Source organism: Lucilia sericata, unplaced genomic scaffold (genome assembly GCF_015586225.1).
Source record: "Lucilia sericata isolate MDLA Ls3-8-SP2 unplaced genomic scaffold, ASM1558622v1 Contig000070F_arrow, whole genome shotgun sequence".
Lineage (NCBI taxonomy): Eukaryota > Metazoa > Arthropoda > Insecta > Diptera > Calliphoridae > Lucilia > Lucilia sericata.
The window spans coordinates 252,624-272,413 of NW_023994104.1; the positions used below are offsets into that span (position 1 = coordinate 252,624).

At 31.0% G+C, this 19,790-nt stretch overlaps 2 non-coding genes across 2 annotated transcripts; one reads left to right on the forward strand and one right to left on the reverse strand.

The window, feature by feature from the left end:
* Nucleotides 1–1,761: 1,761 nt before the first annotated feature.
* On the forward strand, nucleotides 1,762–1,833 carry Trnae-uuc. The gene has a single exon. It is a non-coding gene; the product is annotated as a tRNA-Glu (tRNA).
* Nucleotides 1,834–8,466: 6,633 nt separating this feature from the next.
* Nucleotides 8,467–8,538, reverse strand: Trnae-cuc. Its single transcript has one exon. It is a non-coding gene; the product is annotated as a tRNA-Glu (tRNA).
* Between the last annotated feature and the right edge of the window lie 11,252 nt (nucleotides 8,539–19,790).

Consider the following 19,790-nt stretch of genomic DNA (forward strand, 5'->3'; position numbering starts at 1 on the left):
GACTATAGTCCATACTATAGACAAGACTATAGTCCATACTATAGACAAGACTATAGTCCATACTATAGACAAGACTATAGACAAGACTATAGACAAGACTATAGACAAGACTATAGACAAGACTATAGACAAGACTATAGACAAGACTATAGACAAGACTATAGACAAGACTATAGACTATAGTACAGACTATAGACAAGACTATAGTCCAGATTATAGACTAGACTATAGACAAGACTAAAGACTAAAGACTAGACTATAGTCTATAAAATTTTAGAGAAAATATAAATTTTTATTGAAAATATGAATATTTAGTGAAAATATGACTTTTTTGTGAAAATATGAATTTTTAGTGAAAATATGAATTTTTACTGAAAATATAAATTTTTAGTAAAAATATTAATTTTTAGTGAAAATATGAATTTTTAGTGAAAATATGAATTTTTAGTGAAAATATGAATTTTTAGTGAAAATATGAATTTTTAGTGAAAATAAAAAATTTTAGCGAAAATATAAATTTCTTGTGAAATTTTAGTGAAAATATGAATTTTTAGTGAAAATATAAATTTTTAGTGAAAATATGAATTTTTAGTGAAAATATGAATTTTTAGTGAATATATAAATTTTTAGTGAAAATATGAATTTTTAGTTAAATTTCAAATTTTTGGTGAAATTTTAGTGAAAATATGAATTTTTTGTGAATATATAAATTTTTAGTGAATAAATTAATTTTTAATGAAAATTAAAATTTTTGCTGAAAATTCTAAATTTTAGTGAAAATCTCTTTTATATGGATTCTATGAACGTTAACCTTGTCAGTTACGCAACATGTGCAACAATACAATGTGTGCTCGGCCGTCGTTAAAAGTTTACTTAAGACCTCTATGCATTGCCATTATTAACAACAACAACACTTCGCAAGCTTAAGGCAGGTGGTGCATAGAAAAAATGAGAACCGCATAGTAGGCTTTGCTAATACTAATAGATAATATATCAAGATAACAGACTTGCAAGCTTTATTTTAAAGTGTTAGCAAGAGTAAGATACCACATATTATATATCATTGGAAAGGTAATGATGTGTGGTTTTTGAAAATCTTAATTTTTGTTTAAAATATTTAATGTTGTGGAAGAAAAATGCAGTTGAAGTAAAATATGTTTTTGTGATAAAAAAAATTTTTAGTTTTTTTTAAATTTTACAAAGGAATATCTTTGTAAATTAGTAACAGCAACCATAATACAAAGAAGCTTAGTTTTGTTAGTAAAATCTATGGAAAGAAAAGAAAAAAAATCAAGCTTTCAATGCTGTTACTGTTATTTTCTCCATTATTAGATAAATGTCTAAAGAATGTTGAATTATCTTCAAACTTTTGTTTAAAATTTTGCTATAAAACGATTTTCTAAAACACTTAATACCTAAAACATTTCTCAAAACGCCACTGCTTAATTTTAACAAAAATTTCAACCCAACACTGTGTTAATAAGCACGTTTATAAATAAACCCAAGTGAGTGGGTAATTTGCTTTAGAACAATAACAAAAATTACTAAACACATTCATATTACAAAGAAACACAAACAATTCCACAACCAAAATTTTACATACTTATTTACAACAAAAGAGCACAATAAACCACTTCGCTCTTAGTATTACACTAACACAACAGTAAACTACTGCTAACAGCAAATTAACATTTCACTAAACCACCACTAAAATAGCAAATAAAGAGTACGTGTAGGCAAATTTCCGTTGGTTTGTATATATCCCATATGGTCTAGTGGCTAGGATATCTGGCTTTCACCCAGAAGGCCCGGGTTCGATTCCCGGTATGGGAAGATTTTTTTATTTATAAAATTTAATAAAACACTAAACGATCTTAGATTTAAAAAAAAAATCTAGAAACAAAATGATCTCATAAGTTTAGCAATGATCTTACACTAACAAATTCTACAGTAAAGTGTTTAATAGAGGACAGACGTCTGAATTGACTGACTCACTTCTTAAGTATTTCAACCAAACAACCCTCGTGTTTGTTGTTATACACAGCAACACAATGTTGTTAGTGTAAACATACTAATGTCGTCATTCTTATAAGTAGTTTTGTGGGTAAAACCATGTGCTTGTTATCAGTAAAACATTGAAATTGTTGTTGTGTTATATTTTATACTTTTTTCATTTCTTTCTATTCGTTGTTTTATATTTTTGTATCTGTTGGTTATTCGTTTTTATTTCACTTAATTCCCATTTAGTTTATAAATTTTTTAACACTTAAAGTTTACTTTTTCACTGTAAAATTTGTCATTGGTAGTGGTAAGAACTGACGTTCTACCCTATTAATAAGGTCGTGTGATGATTCAGGATTATGATCTCTCGTGATTACAATCACTCCCACGGTTCCGACGGGGTTGCTCCTGTCTGGGATTTGTGGCTGGACTGACGGCCTAAAGACCAAACTTTTTTAGAAAAATCAATTTCAAAAATCTTCTATTATTTAAACAAGGGGAATCTTTTCAATTAGTTTGTTATAGTGTATATGAAATTGGGGCAATTGAAACCTAAATAGAACTTTAAAATATTGTGTTAGAGAAATTTTCAAACCAGAATTTGACCCCATATTTCAGAATTACTTATTAAATTTTGTAGATTCTCTGGCTTCCTGGCAGAAATAGAACTATAAACTAGGACTGATTTAGAATTGAACTGAAATTATAGTTGCGACTAGGCGATGCTGACCATATAATACCCTGCACCAGTTATAAAAATAAAATGTGATTTAGTGTTCATAATAAAGCATTTAAGTTGAATTGTACCTTGCCTCAGATATACTCAAGCCATTTATTGTTGAACAAAATTATGGACTTTTAAGTCAAATTTTGAAAGGGGCTTTATATAGGGGCTAGGGTCAAATGAGGCCCTATAATTATAATATTTATGAGGGTTATCAAGGTTTTGTCGAGATACGAGTATATTAAACATAACTATGAACTTAAAAGACCTTTTCGGGGGTTCAGTTGTATGGGGGCTAGGTGAAATCATGAACCGAGATTAAACATTTTTAATAGGTTTTGTCTTTAGTACTATAGAAGATTATTTACCAAATTTCATTCAATTATCTTCAAAATTGCGACCTGTAGTTTGACTAAAAGGTTTACAAGCCCTTTTCGGGGGTTCAGTTGCATGGGAGCTAGTTGGTGAAACAATGGACCGATCATAAGCACTTTCAATAGGCTTCGTCCCTGCTAAGATCATGTACCAAATTTCATTGAATTATAATGCGACCTGTAGGACGGACAGTCAGACGGACGGACATAGCTAAATCGACTCAGAAAATGATTCTAAACCGATTGGTATACTTTCAGGTGGGTATAGGACCTGTATTATTGTGCGTTAGAAACATCAGCACAAACCCATTATGAAGTAGAACTGATAAGAACTGAACTAGAACTGAAAGAACCTGAACTAGAATTAAAATAGAACTGAACTATAGCTGAGCTAGAACTAAACTAGAACTGAACTAGAACTGAACTAGAACTGAACTAGAACTGAACTAGAACCTGAACTAGAACTGAACTAGAACTGAACTAGAACTGAACTAGAACTGAACTAGAACTGAACTAGAACTGAACTAGAACTGAACTAGAACTGAACTAGAACTGAACTAGAACTGAACTAGAACTGAACTAGAACTGAACTAGAACTGAACTAGAACTGAACTAGAACTGAACTAGAACTGAACTAGAACTGAACTAGAACTGAACTAGAACTGAACTAGAACTGAACTAGAACTGAACTAGAACTGAACTAGAACTGAACTAGAACTGAACTAGAACTGAACTAGAACTGAACTAGAACTGAACTAGAACTGAACTAGAACTGAACTAGAACTGAACTAACTGAACTGAACTAGAACTGAACTAGAACTGAACTAGAACTGAACTAGAACTGAACTAGAACTGAACTAACTAACTAGAAACTGAACTAGAACTGAACTAGAACTGTACTAGAACTGAACTAGAAATGTACTTAAATCAATAAGAACTAAAGCGAATCAGAAAATCGCTTAAAAATGCTTTAAATTTTTTTTTGACTTGTTTGAAGTGCATAAGTTTCCAACCTAATTATCACAACATGACTCACCCATTCATATTTTCATCTTTAAGTTCATTTCGTTGTTTACTCCTAAAGTTATTGTTGCCATAATTTCTTATACCAAATACATACTGAAATGGTTGCTGCAGTTTTATGCTGTCTATTGACAAGGAACGAGCGAATCAACGTTAAAATGTGGTTTGGTATCATAAACCAAACATTAGTCTTTGGGGAATAATTCCTTAATCTCCCCAAACACTAAAAGTGTTTCAAAACGAACGAAATAACATGTAGACTGCTTTTTATATATTGCTATAAAGGTATATTTATTTTTTCGTCTAACACGAAAAATAAATTTACAACTTAAGAAAGTAAATTAAGAAAAATGTCTGGAAAAAAAAATGTTATACGAGTTTGTTTGTAGGAAAACAACAAGGAATCACATAAAAATGTAGACAATGTCAACCAAAAACCACTCATCCGTCTTAGAAAATATACAGGTAATGTTTTGCGTTAAGGTAATTTTATTAAAAAGGATCATCAACATGTTTTCTGTAGCGACAACGCTTGAAAAAGTAAGGAAGTTTGAGAAGAAAAAATTTTTTTTTAAATTGTTAGAATACACAAAAAAAATTAAGAAAAATTTTGTTATTTTTTTATAAAAGATATTTGTGTTAAAGAAAAAACCTCTTAAAATATACCCCAAGGAGTTATTAAAGTAACAAAATTGTTCTGGATTTGTTTGCTGGGGGAGAGTTTATTTAATTTAATTTTTAAGTATTATGTTGACCAGGCAAGGAGTTAAGTGCAATATTCAGTTCCCTCTATTAAAAATGTTCAATTTAAATTTTAGTAATTTACTTTAACTGAACTAAAATTTCCTAAACATTTCTTCTGCTAATGAATTTCTAATTCTGTTTTAAGTTTCTACAGTCATTTCGTAACACAAATACTTACATACAACAAACAACTAAATCTAATATTATTATATTTTCATTTCATGTCAAATAAATGGGTTAAGTTGTCCTGTTTCTAACCCAAGGCGCCTTTTTAGTTATTTGTCCTGTTTTGTTTTTTTTATTTTTGCAGTTCTGTGTAAATATATTTGTTATGAGTATATTTGACCATTAGTAAATGTAAAACTTGTCTTGTCATCGTAAAAAAAACCATATATATAAATAAAAAAAAACTAAATACAAAACAACAGCAGGGAAAACATGTCATATCTAAACCATTTACTCAACAAGTAACAACAATATCCTGGCATCCTTCTACTTTGGCACTACTACTTGGGACTTGGGCAATATGTAATGACGATGATGATGTTGATGCCTTTGTTTTTCCATCTTGTTTAAAAGTGGATTTCTCTTTCTGTGTAGTTAAAAATAACAACAGCATTTTATTTTTTTAATGAAAATTCTACGTTTCTACACAAGTATGTATGTGTTCCTTTTCTAAACATGATACTACATCCAGAGGTTATAAAAAGTTCTTTTTTTTTACTTTTTTGCTACAAAAAGTCTGTATAAATTAAAACATAACATTTTAAAAGAAACGATTTTATAGCCAATCGCTATAGGGTGTGTGAGAGTAAATATGGGTTGTAAGGATTTAAGGAATATACATGCATGACAAACTTATAGTTCAGTTTAGTTCAATTCTATCTAGTTCAGTTCTAATTCTGTTATAGTTCTGCTCTAGTTCTGTTCAAGTTCTGTTCTAGTTCTGTTCTAGTTCTGTTCTGTTCTGTTCTAGTTCTGTTCTAGTTCTGTTCTAGTTCTGTTCTAGTTCTGTTCTAGTTCTGTTCTAGTTCTGTTCTAGTTCTGTTCTAGTTCTGTTCTAGTTCTGTTCTAGTTCTGTTCTAGTTCTGTTCTAGTTCTGTTCTAGTTCTGTTCTAGTTCTGTTCTAGTTCTGTTCTAGTTCTGTTCTAGTTCTGTTCTAGTTCTGTTCTAGTTCTGTTCTAGTTCTGTTCTAGTTCTGTTCTAGTTCTGTTCTAGTTCTGTTCTAGTTCTGTTCTAGTTCTGTTCTAGTTCTGTTCTAGTTCTGTTCTAGTTCTGTTCTAGTTCTGTTCTAGTTCTGTTCTAGTTCTGTTCTAGTTCTGTTCTAGTTCTGTTCTAGTTCTGTTCTAGTTCTGTTCTAGTTCTGTTCTAGTTCTGTTCTAGTTCTGTTCTAGTTCTGTTCTAGTTCTGTTCTAGTTCTGTTCTAGTTCTGCTCTAGTTCTGTTCTAGTTCTGTTCTAGTTCTGTTCTAGTTCTGTTCTAGTTCTGTTCTAGTTCTGCTCTAGTTCTGTTCTAGTTCTGCTCTAGTTCTGTTCTAGTTCTGTTCTAGTTCTGTTCTAGTTCTGTTCTAGTTCTGTTCTAGTTCTGTTCTAGTTCTGTTCTAGTTCTGTTCTAGTTCTGTTCTAGTTCTGTTCTAGTTCTGTTCTAGTTCTGTTCTAGTTCTGTTCTAGTTCTATTCTAGTTCTGTTCTAGTTCTGTTCTAGTTCTGTTCTAGTTCTGTTCTAGTTCTGTTCTAGTTCTGTTCTAGTTCTGTTCTAGTTCTTTTCTAGTTCTGTTCTAGTTCTGTTCTAGTTCTGTTCTAGTTCTTTTCTAGTTCTGTTCTAGTTCTTTTCTAGTTCTGTTCTAGTTTTATTCTAGTTATGTTCTAGTTCTGTTCTAGTATGTTCTAATTCTGTTCTAGTTCTGTTCTACTTCAGTTCTAAACTATAACTAAACTAGAACAAAACTAAAGTTCTAGTTTAGTTATAGTTTAGTTCTAGTTTTGTTATAGTTTAGTTCTAATTAGTTCTAGTTTAGTTCTAGTTTAGTTCTATTTTAGTTCTAGTTTAGTTCTGGTTTAGTTCTAGTTCAGTTCTTATTTTGTTCGTGTTCAGTTCTTGTTTCGTTTTTTTGCAGTTTTTTTCGGTTATATTTTAGTTCTAGTTCAGTTTAGTCCCAGTTTAAACGACGTTGCTCTCGAACCTCTCTTTTTGAAAGAGTTATTTACAGTTATTTTTAGCAAGGAAAATTTGTATTTTGTAAGTCAAGATAACTCGATGAATAATTAAGACCATTTAAAGCATTTATACTGCATTTTATCTCTAACTTGATCATAAATGTTATTATATCCATATACCTATGATTCCCAACATATAGACTTTATAATTTACTACAAATTGTTACTATAAATCAAAGAAGTATCACAGATTTTCAAGATTTCAAAATGGTCCTTTAAAATTTTTAAAAAATAACTTAACATGTGATAAACACATTATTTAAGCCTCGGGAATGGATATTTCCCCCCAAAAATAATTTTATTAAAAAATAACCAACTTAATTTCAAACATATTTTAAATGTATAACAAAAATGCCTTTTGGCTAAAACCATAAACGAATTTCACAAAACAAATAAACATTATTAGGAGTTTTTATTTTAACAAAAAAACAAATAGAAAAAGTTGGGTATATACCTGTTTCTTAAGATATTTATCATTTATCAAATCAAAGGAGGGGTTAGTAATTATTGTACTTATTCGAAAACATAAATTGTAACAAAATGACTTTTCCTCATAGCATGAACACACTCCAAAGAGCCAACAGAAAAATAAAAACAAACTTTATTTCTTGCTTATCAGTTAACTGCAAATTTTGCGGTTTTTATGTGGTGGTTTAACTAACAACAATTGTACCTTTTTTCAACCAACCAACCCCACACACACACGCATACTCGCTTGTCCTCCCCACCCATACATACCTCTAGGACCTGTTTTGGTCCCCAAGGATATGCTGCGTGGTTTATAGAATATTATAAGGTTATAGCCCCCATTTTCGTATAAAGTCATTTTTGTTGTACGTATTCATTCTAATTATCCCTTCTTGTATTATGGATGATGGTAGAAAACGCCACAATAGTAAAAGTACCAGCAATGAAAGAAAAAAGTTTTTTTTTTTTGGTGGAAAAGTTAAAGAAAGAAATTGTTATTAACTTGAATTATTTAACATTAAATGGTTTTATTGTTGTTATTGTTCGTTATTTCCTAGCTAGGTTTTTGTATTTTTTTCTCTTTCTAAAGGAAAAATTAATAAAAAGTAGCAAAAGTTTTTAGAAGAATAAAGTTTTAAATGTTTGTTAGAAATAAAATTGAATTAAATTTTGTGTTTATAAATAATAAAAATTTTCTAGGAATACAAGGGGAAATAAATAGGTATAAAAGAAAATATTATTAAAATAAATATTATATTATTTACGAAACAGGAAAACATTTAAAATTTATAAAAACATCAACATTAATAAGCCTTAAGCTAAATTGATTAAGCAACCAGTAATATCTCAACTTATATTTAACTAAAATTATTAAATATTAAAATATATAATCATTTATAAAAAAAGTAAAAAACTAATTTCCCGTACCGGGAATCGAACCCGGGCCTTCCGGGTGAGAGCCGGATATCCTAACCACTAGACAATACGGGATTGTTACATGCAAGTAACTAAATGTTGTTCATAAACAGTTGCTGCTGTAGCAATATTTCTTGCTTTTCGTATTTCTTAATCAACTCACCACCATAAATTACTTGGCCTCACGCAAGCATGAATCATTCTTTATACTTTTGAATAGGTTTGTTTGGATATGCTGTCTGTATAAGCATCAAATACAATTTATATTCTTAAAATATTTTTGATGTTTAAAGTGACCAGGTGTAACTTTTTTGAGCTTACTCTTCAAAGCAAAATATTACAAAATGTCGAAAATATGGCAAGTCTGCAGTTTGAAAGACCATAAAAAGAGAATGTACGATTCAATGATTTTCCTAGCAAAAGAAGATTCTTTACAATAATATAAATCAAGAAAAACTCACGTGAGTCTTGTTCTCCTTGGTGTTCTTCCCCGGTTATAAAGGTGCTACCAGTGCATCGTCAGCTAGGACTAGTGATCAGCAAGAACTAGATATATCAAGGGGAAAATAGCTAGTTTTACTTCTGTTCTAGTTCTGTTTTAGTTCTGTTCTAGTTCTGTTCTAGTTCTGTTCTAGTTCTGTTCTAGTTCTGTTCTAGTTCTGTTCTAGTTCTGTTCTAGTTCTGTTCTAGTTCTGTTCTAGTTCTGTTCTAGTTCTGTTCTAGTTCTGTTCTAGTTCTGTTCTAGTTCTGTTCTAGTTCTGTTCTAGTTCTGTTCTAGTTCTGTTCTAGTTCTGTTCTAGTTCTGTTCTAGTTCTGTTCTAGTTCTGTTCTAGTTCTGTTCTAGTTCTGTTCTAGTTCTGTTCTAGTTCTGTTCTAGTTCTGTTCTAGTTCTGTTCTAGTTCTGTTCTAGTTCTGTTCTAGTTCTGTTCTAGTTCTGTTCTAGTTCTGTTCTAGTTCTGTTCTAGTTCTGTTCTAGTTCTGTTCTAGTTCTGTTCTAGTTCTGTTCTAGTTCTGTTCTAGTTCTGTTCTAGTTCTGTTCTAGTTCTGTTCTAGTTCTGTTCTAGTTCTGTTCTAGTTCTGTTCTAGTTCTGTTCTAGTTCTGTTCTAGTTCTGTTCTAGTTCTGTTCTAGTTCTGTTCTAGTTCTGTTCTAGTTCTGTTTCTAGTTCTGTTCTAGTTCTGTTCTAGTTCTGTTCTAGTTCTGTTCTAGTTCTGTTCTAGTTCTGTTCTAGTTCTGTTCTAGTTCTGTTCTAGTTCTGTTCTAGTTCTGTTCTAGTTCTGTTCTAGTTCTGTTCTAGTTCTGTTCTAGTTCTGTTCTAGTTCTGTTCTAGTTCTGTTCTAGTTCTGTTCTAGTTCTGTTCTAGTTCTGTTCTAGTTCTGTTCTAGTTTGTTCTAGTTCTGTTCTAGTTCTGTTCTAGTTCTTGTCTAGTTCTGTTCTAGTCTGTTCTAGTTCTGTTCTAGTTCTGTTCTAGTTTGTTTAGTTCGTTTAGTTCTGTTCTAGTTCTGTTCTAGTTCTGTTCTAGTTCTGTTCTAGTTCTGTTCTAGTTCTGTTCTAGTTCTGTTCTAGTTCTGTTCTAGTTCTGTTCTAGTTCTGTTATAGTTCTGTTCTAGTTCTGTTTTTGTTCTGTTCTAGTTCTGTTCTAGTTCTGTTCTAGTTCTGTTCTAGTTCTGTTCTAGTTCTGTTCTAGTTCTGTTAAATCTGTTCTAGTTCTGTTCTAGTTCTGTTCTTGTTCTGCTTTGTTCTGTTCTAGTTCTGTTCTAGTTCTGTTCTATTTCTGTTCTAGTTCTGTTCTAGTTCAGTTCTAGATTAGTTCTAGTTCAGTTCTAGTTCAGTTCTAGTTCAGTTCTAGTTCTGTTTAGTTCTGTCTAGTTCTGTTCTAGTTCAGTTCTAGTTCAGTTCTAGTTCAGTTCTAGTTCAGTTCTAGTTCAGTTCTAGTTCAGTTCTAGTTCAGTTCTAGTTCAGATCTAGATCAGTTCTAGTTCAGTTCTAGTTCAGTTCTAGTTCAGTTCTAGTTCAGTTCTAGTTCAGTTCTAGTTCAGTTCTAGTTCAGTTCTAGTTCAGTTCTATTCAGTTCTAGTTCAGTTCTAGTTCAGTTCTAGTTCAGTTCTAGTTCAGTTCTAGTTCAGTTCTAGTTCAGTTCTAGTTCAGTTTATAGTTCTAGTTTAGTTATAGTTTCAGTTCTAGTCAGTTCTAGTTCAGTTCTAGTTCAGTTCTAGTTCAGTTCTAGCTCAGTTCTAGTTCAGTTCTAGTTCAGTTCTAGTTCAGTTCTAGTTCAGTTCTAGTTCAGTTCTCGTTCAGTTCTAGTTTCAGTTTCTAGTTCAGTTCTAGTTCAGTTCTAGTTCAGTTCTAGTTCAGTTCTAGTTCAGTTCTAGTTCAGTTCTAGTTCAGTTCTAGTTCAGTTCTAGTTCAGTTCTAGTTCAGTTCTAGTTCAGTTCTAGTTCAGTTCTAGTTCAGTTCTAGTTCAGTTCTAGTTCAGTTCTAGTTCAGTTCTAGTTCAGTTCTAGTTCAGTTCTAGTTCAGTTCTAGTTCAGTTCTAGTTCATTTCTAGTTCAGTTCTTAGTTCAGTTCTAGTTCAGTTCTAATTCAGTTCTAGTTCAGTTCTAGTTCAGTTCTAGTTCAGTTCTAGTTCTTCTAAGTACATATCATAGTTTCAAAATATGGTCACCTTTAAATTTAATTCAATAAATTCTTGTTTAAGATAATTATTTTATTTTTATTATTTTATACACAATTGCACTAGAATGCAAATTATCAACTTCTTATCTCTTTCACAAGATCAATTGGTCATGGCCCGTTTAAGTAATTGAAGATGATTCTAAAAATTTTAAAAAATAATATTTTTAAAGCTTGAAAACTTAAACAGCATACAAAATACCAAAATCATAAAACCACATTTTCATTTATTTCAGTTCTCGCATATTAAAAATTACTGTCAAGTGTCAAAAAGTGGCTAATTTAGTGTGAGATATTAAACCAGGATTTTCTCGCACACGTTTTTTTTCTCCGTTTGTTATTGCTGCATTTTGGTGTTTTAGATTATGCCACATTTTTAACATCCTGTATAATGTAGTATACATTTCCGTTTATTTATTATAACCAAAATTTTATGCAGTATTCATATTAAGAACGAATGGGCTATGAAGCCTCATCTCATCCAGCCAACCATAAAGTGCCAAAATAGTACTATATGTCCGAAATTACAACAATCAGACAGAAATGAACGTACAAACAAATAATAGTAGTAAATGTAGTGAAAACAACATCCGCAATATATAAAATAAACATGCGGATATACGAGGCTATAAAACCAGCAAACAACACAATTGTGGTGACAAATATGAAATTTTCGTTCATTTTGGGCAAAAGAATTAAGTTATTACAATGACTCCCTATTTTATATATTTTTGGGATTTTTTCAACTGTTAGTTCCTTATGTAGAAAAAAAAAACACAATCGTCATAAAAAAGAATTTACTGTAATTAAAATTTTTTTTAATATTACTTGAACGACAAAATTTTACAATTGTTTGCAAATGCCTAAACGTGTATGTTTGCATTTTTTTTAAACTTGTCTAAAAATTGTATTTACGCTGCTTCAGGCTTAAATGTTTTTTGTAATTTTTCTGTGTATGACAGTTTGGGACATTTCGAGTGTGTCAAGCCTTTTGTTATCCTTGTATGTTTTGTAAGGCAGCTGAGCAAGTAGTTGTGAAGGTTTTTAGAGTTATTATTGTTTGTATTGTTGCTGTTAGTAACAAACAAAAGTTTTATACTTGTGCTTGTTACACATGAGAAAATGACCAAGGCGTAACATAAAACTACAAACAATATACCAACAACAAAAGAAAATTTAAAAATGAAAATAAAAATCATAGAAAACTTTTGCTTTTTTGAGTACGAAGGACCAAAATACTTAAAATGGTTGCAGCACCAACTAAATCCTTCTACGACTAGAATATAGACTACACATGTGACTAATAACTAGAATGCAGACTAATTGAGTTCAGTTCTTGTTCAATTCTAATTTAGTTCTAGTTCTAGTTCAGTTCTAGTTCAGTTCTAGTTCAGTTCTAGCTCAGTTCTAGTTCAGTTCTAGTTCAGTTCGAGTTCAGTTCTAGTTCAGTTCTAGTTCAGTTCTAGTTCAGTTCTAGTTCAGTTCTAGTTCAGTTCTAGTTCAGTTCTAGTTCAGTTCTAGTTCAGTTCTAGTTCAGTAGTTTCTAGTTCTAGTCTGTTCTAGTTCAGTTCTAAGTTCAGTTCTAGTTCATGTTCTAGTTCTGTTCTAGTTCAGTTCTAGTTCAGTTCTAGTTCAGTTCTAGTTCAGTTCTAGTTCAGTTCTAGTTCAGTTCTAGTTCAGTTCTAGTTCAGTTCTAGTTCAGTTCTAGTTCAGTTCTAGTTCAGTTCTAGTTCAGTTCTAGTTCAGTTCTAGTTCAGTTTAGTTCAGTTCTAGTTCAGTCTTCAGTTTAGTTCAGTTCTAGTTCAGTCTAGTTCAGTTCTAGTTCAGTTCTAGTTCAGTTCTAGTTCAGTTCTTATTTCAGTTGTAGTTCAGTTCTAGTTCAGTTCTAGTTCAGTTCTAGTTCAGTTCTAGTTCAGTTCTAGTTCAGTTCTAAGGTTCAGTTCTAGTTCAGTTCTAGTTCAGTTCTAGTTTTCAGTTCTAGTTCAGTTCTAGTTCAGTTCTAGTTCAAGTTCTAGTTCAGTTCTAGTTCAGTTCTAGTTCAGTCTAGTTCAGTTCTAGTTCAGTTCTAGTTCAGTTCTAGTTCAGTTCTAGTTCAGTTCTAGTTCAGTTCTAGTTCAGTTCTAGTTCAGTTCTAGTTCAGTTCTAGTTCAGTTCTAGTTCAGTTCTAGTTCAGTTCTAGTTCAGTTCTAGTTAAGTTCTAGTTCAGTTTCTAGTTCAGTTCTAGTTCAGTTCTAGTTCAGTTCTAGTTCAGTTCTTCAGTTCTAGTTCAGTTCTAGTTCAGTTCTAGTTCAGTTCTAGTTCAGTTCTAGTTCAGTTCTAGTTCAGTTCTAGTTCAGTTCTAGTTCAGTTCTAGTTCAGTTCTAGTTCAGTTCTAGTTCAGTTCTAGTTCAGTTCTAGTTCAGTTCTAGTTCAGTTCTAGTTCAGTTCTAGTTCAGTTCTAGTTCAGTTCTAGTTCAGTTCTAGTTCAGTTCTAGTTCAGTTCTAGTTCAGTTCTAGTTCAGTTCTAGTTCAGTTCTAGTTCAGTTCTTCTAGTTCAGTTCTAGTTCAGTTCTAGTTCAGTTCTAGTTCAGTTCTAGTTCAGTTCTAGTTCAGTTCTAGTTCAGTTCTAGTTCAGTTCTAGTTCAGTTCTAGTTCAGTTCTAGTTCAGTTCTAGTTCAGTTCTAGTTCAGTTCTAGTTCAGTTCTAGTTCAGTTCTAGTTCAGTTCTAGTTCAGTTCTAGTTCAGTTCTAGTTCAGTTCTAGTTCAGTTCTAGTTATGTTCAGTTCTAGTTTTCAGTTCGAGTTCAGTTCTATCAGTTCTAGTTCAGTTCTAGTTCAGTTATAGTTCAGTTCTAGTTCGGTTCTAGTTCAGTTCTAGTTTAGTTCTAGTTCAGATCTAATTTAGTTCTAGTTCAGTTCTATTTGAGTTCTAGTTCAGTTCTAGTTCATTTCTATTCTATGACATGATCCAGATTGTTGGTCCCGTTTTCCTTTTCTTCAACATTTCATTTATTGAGCATACAACTTTCCATGCATGATGCGCTTTTACAACCCAAAAAATTTAACAACTAAAACACAAAGCTTTATTTTCTCCAAAAAGAAAAAATAAAAAACTAAAGAGGATACAAAACAAAACGGATACAAAAGTGTCCTTAGCAGACATTATAATTAAAAAATGTTTTTCACTTCGTATGTTTGTTACTTTAGCACAAATTCAACTCCAAAATATTTAAATGACTACAAAACTTTTAATTTTTAAAGTTTTCTTAAAAAAAACTAAATTTTTAACAAATAAATTTAAAGTGTTTTTTATTTTGTTTGATAGTTATTGCTGTAACAAAATGTTTTCAGACATTTTTTATGGCTTAACAAATTATTTATTATTATTTTTATTTTAAATCTGTTTATCTGTAAAACAAATGTATTTTTATATAGTTTTTTTTTTTTTTTTGTCTGTCTGTTGGTTGGAATTTTTTTTTGTTGCTCTGTTGGTTGTATCAATTCAGTCCCGTATTGTAGTTTATATTTGTATGCAACTATTTTTATGCTTCAGGGCATTTTTTGTGTTTAAACCAGACATAGCAACACTTTTTGCATAAATAACATAACATTTGAACAGGATGTGTTTGAAATGCGAAGTGTATACACAGACAAGCAAACCTGAGATAGAAAATATAAAAAAGTAAAAAAAAATATTGTTTTGAATAAAAAAAACTTTAAAAATATTTATGATAAATGTTGGTATAGTTGACTTTCTCTACAAAAAACAAGTTTATATGACCAAGAGGATTTTCCATATACAGGGACGTGTTCAATTTGTTAATATTTTGTATTCGATGTAAAGTATTTATTGTTGTCCTGTCTCTGCAAAAAAAAATATGTTTTAATGTTTTTAGCACTCCTTTTTGAAACAAAGACTTTTGTAAAATCAGTTTTATAAAGGTTTTATTTTGTTTAAAAAACTTTTATTTAACCCCTTTTAAATATATTTCCGTTTATTTTGTATTCATTTGTTGTTTTATAAAAATTTTAAAATTTATTGTAATATTTGATCGCATTTAATTACTTTAATTAACAAGCCATAAAATCTAACTAAACTCAATGTGTATTCTAATAAATAACAAAAAAGAAACTATTGTCAAAATAATTATGGAGAATTACACCATTTCTTCAAATAACAGAGAATTGAAGACAGATCTATAAATAAGGCAACAGACGAGACCATTGACATTGATTTTAAATGCAACCTTAGAAGATGTTATAGTCCAGTCTATAGTCTAGTCTATAGTCTAGTCTATAGTCTAGTCTATAGTCTAGTCTATAGTATAGTCTATAGTCTAGTCTATAGTCTAGTCTATAGTCTAGTCTCTAGTCTAGTCTATAGTTCTAGTCTATAGTCTCGTCTATAGTCTAGTCTATAGTCTAGTCTATAGTCTAGTCTATAGTCTAGTCTATAGTCTAGTCTATAGTCTAGTCTATAGTCTAGTCTATAGTCTATTCTATAGTCTAGTCTATAGTCTAGTCTATAGTCTATTCTATAGTCTAGTCTATAGTCTAGTCTATAGTCTAGTCTAGTCTAGTCTAGTCTAGTCTAGTCTATAGTCTAGTTAGTCTATAGTCTAGTCTATAGTCTAGTTCTATAGTCTAGTCTATAGTCTAGGTCTATAGTCTAGTCTATAGTCTAGTCTATAGTCTAGTCTATAGTCTAGTCTATAGTCTAGTCTATAGTCTAGTCTATAGTCTAGTCTATAGTAGTCTAGTCTATAGTCTAGTCTATAGTCTAGTCTATAGTCTAGTCTATAGTCTAGTCTATAGTCTAGTCTATTGTCTAGTCTATAGTCTAGTCTATAGTCTAGTCTATAGTCTAGTCTATAGTCTAGTCTATAGTCTAGTCTATAGTCTAGTCTATTGTCTAGTCTATAGTCTAGTCTATAGTCTAGTCTATAGTCTAGTCTATAGTCTAGTCTATAGTCTAGTCTTTAGTCTAGTGTATAGTCTACAGTCTAGTCTTTAGTCTAGTGTATAGTCTACAGTCTAGTCTATAGTCTAGTCTATAGTCTAGTCTATAGTCTAGTCTATAGTCTAGTCTATAGTCTAGTCTATAGTCTAGTCTATAGTCTAGTCTATAGTCTAGTCTATAGTCTAGTCTATAGTCTAGTCTATAGTCTAGTCTATAGTCTAGTCTATAGTCTAGTCTATAGTCTAGTCTATAGTCTAGTCTATAGTCTAGTCTATAGTCTAGTCTATAGTCTAGTCTATAGTCTAGTCTATAGTCTAGTCTATAGTCTAGTCTATAGTCTAGTCTATAGTCTAGTCTATAGTCTAGTCTATAGTCTAGTCTATAGTCTAGTCTATAGTCTAGTCTATAGTCTAGTCTATAGTCTAGTCTATAGTCTAGTCTATAGTCTAGTCTATAGTCTGGTCTATAGTCTAGTCTATAGTCTAGTCTATAGACTAGTCTATAGTCTAGTCTATAGTCTAGTCTATAGTCTAGTCTATAGTCTAGTCTATAGTCTAGTCTATAGTCTAGTCTATAGTCTAGTCTATAGTCTAGCCTATAGTTAGGTTTATAGTCTAGTCTATAGTCTAGTCTATAGTCTAGTCTATAGTCTAGTCTATAGTCTAGTCTATAGTCTGGTCTATAGTCTAGTCTATAGTCTAGTCTATAGTCTAGTCTATAGTCTAGTCTATAGTCTAGTCTATAGTCTAGTCTATAGTCTGGTCTATAGTCTAGTCTATAGTCTAGTCTATAGTCTAGTCTATAGTCTAGTCTATAGTCTAGTCTATAGTCTAGTCTATAGTCTAGTCTATAGTCTAGTCTATAGTCTAGCCTATAGTTAGGTTTATAGTCTAGTCTATAGTTCTATAGTCTAGTCTATAGTCTAGTCTATAGTCTAGTCTATAGTCTAGTCTATAGTCTAGTCTATAGTCTGGTCTATAGTCTAGTCTATAGTCTAGTCTATAGTCTAGTCTATAGTCTAGTCTATAGTCTAGTCTATAGTCTAGTCTATAGTCTGGTCTATAGTCTAGTCTATAGTCTAGTCTATAGTCTAGTCTATAGTCTAGTCTATAGTCTAGTCTATAGTCTAGTCTATAGTCTAGTCTATAGTCTAGTCTATAGTCTAGCCTATAGTTAGGTTTAGTCTAGTCTATAGTCTAGTCTATAGTCTAGTCTATAGTCTAGTCTATAGTCTAGTCTATAGTCTAGTCTATAGTCTAGTCTATAGTCTAGTCTATAGTCTAGTCTATAGTCTAGTCTATAGTCTAGTCTATAGTCTAGTCTATAGTCTAGTCTATAGTCTAGTCTATAGTCTAGTCTATAGTCTAGTCTATAGTCTAGTCTATAGTCTAGTCTATAGTCTAGTCTAGTCTATAGTCTAGTCTATAGTCTAGTCTATAGTCTAGTCTATAGTCTAGTCTATAGTCTAGTCTATAGTCTCGTCTATAGTCTAGTCTATAGTCTAGTCTATAGTCTAGTCTATAGTCTAGTCTATAGTCTAGTCTATAGTCTAGTCTATATTCTAGTCTATAGTCTAGTCTATAGTCTAGTCTATAGTCTAGTCTATAGTCTAGTCTATAGTCTAGTCTATAGTCTAGTCTATAGTCTAGTCTATAGTCTAGTCTATAGTCTAGTCTATAGTCTAGTCTATAGTCTAGTCTATAGTCTAGTCTATAGGTCTATAGTCTATAAGTCTAGTCTATAGTCTAGTCTATAGTCTAGTCTATAGTCTAGTCTATAGTCTAGTCTATAGTCTAGTCTATAGTCTAGTCTATAGACTAGTCTATAGTCTAGTCTATAGACTAGTCTATAGTCTAGTATAGTCTAGTCTATAGTCTAGTCTAGTCTATAGTCTAGTCTATAGTCTAGTCTATAGTCTAGTCTATAGTCTAGTCTATAGTCTAGTCTATAGTCTAGTCTATAGTCTAGTCTATAGTCTAGTCTATAGTCTAGTCTATAGTCTAGTCTATAGTCTAGTCTATAGTCTAGTCTATAGTCTAGTCTATAGTCTAGTCTATAGTCTAGTCTATAGTCTAGTCTATAGTCTAGTCTATAGTCTAGTCTATAGTCTAGTCTATAGTCTAGTCTATAGTCTAGTCTACAGTTAGTCTAGTCTAGTCTATAGTCTAGTCTAGTCTATAGTCTATAGTCTATAGTCTATAGTCTATAGTCTATAGTCTATAGTCTATAGTCTATAGTCTATAGTCTAGTCTAGTCTATAGTCTACAGTCTATAGTCTATAGTCTAGTCTAGTCTAGTCTATAGTCTATAGTCTATAGTATAGTCTAGTCTAGTCTAGTCTAGTCTAGTCTATAGTCTAGTCTATAGTCTAGTCTATAGTATAGTCTAGTCTATAGTCTAGTCTATAGTCTAGTCTATAGTCTAGTCTATAGTCTAGTCTATAGTCTAGTCTTTAGTCCAGTCTATAGTCTAGTCTACAGTCTAGTCTATAGTCTATAGTCTAGTCTAGTCTATAGTCTAGTCTATAGTCTATAGTCTAGTCTATAGTCTAGTCTATAGTCTAGTCTATAGTCTAGTCGATAGTCTAGTCTATAGTCTAGTCTATAGTCTAGTCCATAGTCTAGTCTATAGTCTAGTCTATAGTCTAGTCTATAGTCTAGTCTATAGTCTAGTCTAGTCTAGTCTATAGTCTAGTCTAAAGTCTAGTCTATAGTCTAGTCTATAGTCTAGTCTATAGTCTAGTCTATAGTCTAGTCTATAGTCTAGTTTATAGTCTAGTCTATAGTCTAGTCTATAGTCTAGTCTATAGTCTAGTCTATAGTCTAGTCTATAGTCTAGTCTATAGTCTAGTCTAGTAGTCTAGTCTAGTCTATAGTCTAGTCTATAGTCTAGTCTATAGTCTTGTCTATAGTCTAATCTATAGTCTAGTCTATAGTCTAGTCTATAGTCTAGTCTATGGTTTAGTCTTTAGTCTAGTCAAGAGACAACTCGATCATCCAGTCTATAATCTAGTGTAGAGTCTAGTCTATATTATGGTATGTAGTCTAGTCTATATTCAACTCTATCGTCTATTTTCTAGACTAGTCTTTGCATTATTTTTAAGATTGAACTTGAAATTTTATAGAATTTAGTGAAATTTTTATATGAATTTTTTTTTTTAATTTTTAAGTTTTCATAAAATTTAATTAAAATTTCAAATCTTTTTAGTTTATTAACCCTATTAAAATTATTTAATACATTTTTTTACCACATTACAATTCCCATTATTATAAGCATACCCCAGTAAATAGTTTATTCTAATTTTCAACAACCAAAAGTTTAACAATCTCTTACTCAAACTCTCATTCATAATGATCTTTTTTATAATAGTGTTTAACTAACTAATGTTAATAAATTTAAATATTCTCTTTATTACTAAACAAAACAAACTACATATAAAGGCAACATAAACAAAATTATACGATGTGTCACTTTATACAACCTCTGCTGACTGACACTTTAAAAACAAATCAAAATTTTCAAATAAAACAAACTTTTTATTTCAGTTTAGTTTAGGCATTAAATTCTTTTTATTATTATTATACTCTTTTTAGCTCTAGTACAATTAATTACACATTGTTAAGTTTTATGCTTAATAGAAGAAAGTGAAATTATTCTAATTTTTATATGATACAAGTAAAAAAATTTATGATAAAACTTTGTCTACGGGCCCATAAA